General features: G+C 53.4%; 1 pseudogene across 1 annotated transcript; it reads right to left on the bottom strand.

Annotated features, from left to right (window-relative positions):
* Positions 1-337: 337 nt before the first annotated feature.
* On the bottom strand, positions 338-3,124 carry LOC308605378 (platelet-activating factor receptor-like; annotated as a pseudogene). Its single transcript has one exon. The product of its transcript is annotated as a platelet-activating factor receptor-like (transcript).
* Positions 3,125-5,661: the final 2,537 nt, after the last annotated feature.

The raw sequence follows: 5,661 nt of genomic DNA, 5'->3' as shown, positions 1-5,661 counted from the left end.
AAGGCAGCAAGTCTGGCGGATCCCTGTCCCAGCTAATGGCAGGATGGATCTCCAGCTTGGTTATTACCAAGTCTTGGCACTGGACTCTTGGGACAGTGGAGGTGATGGCAGAGTCGTGGGTAACCAGCAACAGCAGAAGGAAGCAATCATCAGGACTGGTTCAAGAATGCATCTGGTAATACAAGCTTGGAAAATCCCAGAAACACTTGAGGAAAATCTACCAGAGACTAGAATGTCTGAGTGAGTCCCTGAGCATTTTAAGCTAATGATATTCAGGTTTCATGCATTCATCTGACATACTGAGGTCTTACTACGTGCAAGGCACAGTAGCAAGCAGTAAATAAGACAAACATGGAATTTATTAAGTTGAACTGGATGAAAATAAAACTGCCACTATTCAACCCTTTTGGGTCTACAAAAATGGCACTTTCTTATGGATCAACATAAATACAGAGAAAAAGAACAGCAGAAAAAAAAAAAAAAAGGACCAGTTAATTGCTTGATTGCAATTGTGGAAAGAGCTATAAAGGAGCCACCAGATCTAACCCAGTCTAGGGAATGGTGTATGTGGTGCTGGTCAAGAAAGGCTTCCCTACAGCTACATTTGAGGAAGTGGGAATGAAAAGGAATTAACTTAGCAAAGGAGATAGAAGGACATCATTCCTGGCAGTCAGTTGCAAAGGCTTTGAAGAGGAGGAAACTGGTCTGTTCCAGGGACTGATAAGGTGACTCAACCCACGGAGACAGGCAGATGTGGTAGAGGAGAAGAGGGAAAATGAGGATGAGAGGATGCTGAGAGAGAAGCAGGAGGCAGTCAGCCCTTGTAGGCCCTTTTTAGGACTTCGGGGTTTATCCCCAGAGATTTTGAAAGCAATGGCATATTATCTGTATCCAAACACTGGCAAAGTCTAGGAAACATTTGGGTTAACAAAGAATGTTCTTTCCCCTTTTGACAGAGCCCGGAGGTCTACAGCCACAGGCGGCTAGTAGGTGGCTGCGTCAGGATTGGAGTCTAGGTCCTTGCAAAGAGCTTTCACCACCCAGGACGCCACTGGGAGGGTGGCAGGGGTGAAGCAGGCAGCAGGCCAGGGGGCTCTCTAGGAGGAGGCCAAGGAGGCCAAGGAGACCGAGTGCGCCCCGGACCTCCCTACTCCCGGAAGGCAGCTCAGCGCCCAGCAGTCCTGGCAGAAGCTGCGCACAGAGAAGCAGTAGATGAGTGGGTCCAGGAAGCTGTTGAGACTCAACAGCGCCAGGCTGAGGGTGTGCAGGACGTCAAGTGTGGAGGTGGCCCGGCACCCTCCGTCGTCACGGCCCACGGTGCCCTCCTGCCCGGCCACCCAGGGTGCCAGCAGCAGGCGGTAGGGCGCCAGGCAGAGGGCAAAGACCAACAGGTGCCCGAGCACCATGGTCCTGGCCGCGCGCCGGTTTGGCCCGGCTGGGGCCAGGGCCGGGCCTGGGCCCGAGGGCGCCACGAGCGCCCGCGCCAAGCTCACATAGGCCGCGAGCACCAGCAGGAAGGCGGCGGGGAAGAAGGCCACGGTGGCGTAGGCCAGGCCCGCGCTAGCCCAGCCGCGCTCCAGGCAGCGAGCGGCGCCGCCCGGCCTGGGGCGCAGCACATGCAGGGCGGCCAGCGAGGGTGCGGCGCAGGCCTGGCCGGCCAGGCGGGCGGCAGCGCACGTGGCGCGGGGGGGTGGCCCCAGCGGTGCAGGGCTGGGCGGGTGCACCGAGCCGCAGCGGCACACGCTGGTGAGCGCCGCGAAGGCCACGGCCGCGTAGGTGGACACGCAGTAGGTGGCCCCGGCCGCGCGGCAGGCAGCCTCCGGGAAGGGCCAGTGGGTCGGGCCCAGGTAGTAGGTGAGCCACAGCGGCAGCGTGAGCGTGAAAGAGAACGTCAGCCAGGGCCAGGTTGAGCAGGTGGAGACGCAGGGCCTGGCCCAGGCGCCTGCCGCGGCGGACAAACACTGCCAGGGCCGCCACGTTGGCCGGCAGCCCCAAGCCCGGCGCCAAGGCGTAGGCTGCGGGCACCACGATTAAGCCAGCAGGGTCGTCCCAGGGGCTGCGGCCGCCAGCACCAACACCCAGGTCCCCAGCGCTGCTGTTCATCTCGGACCTTGGACTAGCGAGAGGAAGAGAGGTCACCATGGAGGTTAGCCACACAAGAGCCCTCCATCCCGCCTTCCCCGACCCGACCCCCGTCCTCTTTTCCTCAGTCAGTGGTGGTGGGAAGCCCGGCGAGGGGCTGAGGCCTGAGCTCAGCCAGCACCAGCTGGGGATGGAGAGGAGGGGATGGGCTCCGGAGTTACCTGAAGTAGAATGAGCTTGGTGACAAGATGTGGAAAATGAGGAAGAGACAGGAATCCCAGGTAGTTTGGAAATTTCCAACCTTGGTGACTGGGAGGGTGAAGGTGCCCCTCACAGATGGTGTACGGTTCTGATTTGTGGGGCCCAGGTATGTGCATTAATAAGCCCAAGCAAGGCTGAGCCAACAGGGAGTTATGGAGAAACCAGGCTGGAAGATAGGGTCCTTCCTAGAAAAAGCCCAAGCCTCCCTGCTCCAGTGCCATCCAGATCAGTAGTGGGGGGAGAGTGAGGCGTGGATGGAGTTATGGTCTTAGGAAGCAGCGACCCAGAGGCAGGCCCATGCACAGTGACCTTGGACTTACCTTGGTGAAGGTCCTCTCCTGGGGCTTGCCTGGAGCACCCTGGGCAGAGCTGAAAAGGTTTCACATCTCACAGGCCTTCCAGTCTTGTTTCCGTCCCCCTTGCCTTTTGACCACAAAGAAGTCCTGGGTCTGATTTAAAACTTTGGACAGCAAAGCAAAAAGAGCACTGGCCTGGGAATCAGGCAGATCCTAGATACACACATTTATCTGCCATATGACCTCGGGCAGATTACTCAGCTTCACTGAGCCTGTCTTCTCTGCTGTAAAATGGAGATTAAAATACCTACCTCACAGTGTTGTTGGGGGGATTATGAGAAAACATAAGTAAAACTCTGAGCACTGGCTGACACTGGGGAGATACGCTCCCTTCCCCTCTAGGCAGCACACAGATAAATGTGTACACTCACACAGGCACACACACAGTGTTAGAGACACGGACACCCCAGTCAAACACAATGGCACAAACACATCTGGGCATATTCCCCCTCTCCCCAAGGGGGATAAGTGCACAAGCCAATGTCCTGTTCCTATTTGTGGCACACAGTCACACTCCTAGGGTGTTCCAAAACATGGTTCCTCCAATACCAAAATTTGTACTTCTACCTTTGAATCTCTCAGGCTCCAATCCTTTCTGGGACCCTGAGTGAGTATATTCCCTTCTGCCTCTCGCTCTCAGCTCTGTCCACCATGGCTCTGGCCCCTAACTATCCCACCCTGAACCTCTCCCTGCCCTTCCACCAGATCACTCCTCTCTTACCTCTTGCTGCTCTGGCTGCTGCAGATCTCTCTGGGTTCCTGGGGGCCTGGGTTTAAGGAGCTGAGACAGATCAGAATCCACTGCCACCCACATATCCTAGGCCCTCCCATCAACTGACTAATCCCAAGACACGACATGAAGAATGGGCTCAACAGCTGGAAAGGCTGGAGTCCACCTGTGGCAGCTGTGAGCAGGGTTTGTGGGGCGCAGCCAGGGCCCCAAGGGAAGGGAATGTCATTGCAAGGCAAGGGGGCACAGGGAGGGAGATAGCAAAGTATAAGGAAGGCCTTGCAGCTGAATGTCATTGGGCTGACCTGACCAAGGCTTAGGCTGTCGTTTAGGGGGCCCGTTTCCTAAGGCCTGGCTTCTCCTTGGAGTGAGGCAGCACAGCTAAAGCTGAAGCTATTCCTGCTGCTGTCAATCCCAACTGCTCCTCCATACCAGCTGGCCAGCCTACTCTTCCAGCACCCTGCCTTTCCTGCAGCGGCTGGGTGGGTCCTACAGCCAAGCTTGAAGGGCCCTGTAGCTGCTAAATCAGCTTACAGGCCAAGCCTCGGTAAATAGGAGCGTTCAATCTAAAGTCCTGGCTGGAGACAAGCTGGCTGTGGAATCCTGGAAGGGGTGGAGATGGTAAGAGGCCAGGATCCCAGGGTTTCCAGGCTCTACTTTCAAGGGCTTCAAAATTTTCATGCAGAAGGGCAATTCTGGGAAGCAATGGAGATTTCATTACATTGGACCCATCATCCCATCTACCTTCAAGTTGAAGAGCAGGGGTGCCACACCTGCCCACTTCCAACTTTGGCAGCTGGTGCAGTGGAAAGTGTGGGTTCTGGAGTCAACCAGGTCTTAATTCTAGTCTCAGGTCTGACACATAGGCTCTTAAGCTTTCTGAATCCGTTTTCTCATCTGTAGAACTGCTATTTAATAACAAACGCTATTTAATAATAGCATTTACTGAGCACTTATTATGCACCAGGCACTATTGTAAGCACTTTAACTCACTAAATCTTCACAGCAACTCTATGAAAATATTTGCCATTATTATCCATATTTGCAAATAAGCTAATAAGTGGCACTATCTACCCTCTCCCTTCTTCTTTGCTGACCACTTGACCAGTGTGGGTAAATCTTAACTAGTCTAAGTCCAACTTGGAAATTCCATTCTCCTTGCCAGTGATTGGTCTAAGAATGGAAATGTGACACAATTCTGTACAGTGGGATGCAAGGGGAAACCTAGGGGTCTTCTAAGAGAGCTTTCCTCTTTCTTTTCACCTTTGGATATTATGTGCAAATGTGTTGTCTGGAGCTGCTTCAGCTATTCTGTAACCCTGAGGGCAGAAGTCAATAAATTGAAAGCAGCACAACTACTGAGCGTGCGCTCTAGATCCCACGAGCCACAACTATGGAGCCTGTGAGCCACAACTACTGAAGCCCGGGCGCCTAGAGCCCATGCTCCGCAACAAGAGAAGCCACCACAATAAGAAGGCCGCGCACCGCAACGAAGAGTAGCCGCCGCTCGTTGCAACTAGAGAAAGCCCGCGCACAGCAACGAAGACCCAACGTAAAGAAAAATAAATAAATTTATTAAAAAAAAAAAAGAAACTGAAGCTATGTTATCTCTGGACCTCTGTGACAGAAAGTTTCCTTTTTTTTTTTTTTTTTTTTTTTTTTTTTTTGCGGTACGCGGGCCTCTCACTGCTGTGGCCTCTCCCGTTGCGAAGCACAGGCTCCGGACGCACAGGCTCAGCGGCCATGGCTCACGGGCCCAGCTGCTCCGCAGCATGTGGGATCCTCCCAGACCAGGGCACGAACCCGTGTCCCCTGCATCGGCAGGCGGACTCTCAACCACTGCGCCACCAGGGAAGCCCCTCCCCTTATTGTTTTGACACACTGTACATGTAGTATACATACACTACTACATATATATGTATTAATATACATATATATGGATACACACACACACACACACACACTTAACTATAGAGAGACTGCATCACTGTGCCCTCAGACACAGAAGACCTAACTAAGAGTGCCAGCTTACCTGAGGTTCCCAGCTCGTCAGTGTCAAAGCAGAAATTACCCTTCTATAGTGAAGGTGAAATGGAGTAATATACATAGACTTCTTTCACTCCTGTGGGCTCCCCAAAGCCACTCCCTAACCCCCAAAGCAATTTGTAGGCTGGTGGCTAGAGTATTTGCATAAATAAATGATTTCTTTTTCTTCCCTATTTTCCCTTATGG

This window comes from Mesoplodon bidens (assembly GCF_964165515.1).
Source record: "Mesoplodon bidens genome assembly, chromosome: 2".
NCBI lineage: Eukaryota > Metazoa > Chordata > Mammalia > Artiodactyla > Ziphiidae > Mesoplodon > Mesoplodon bidens.
This window is presented reverse-complemented; position numbering and strand designations above follow the sequence as displayed.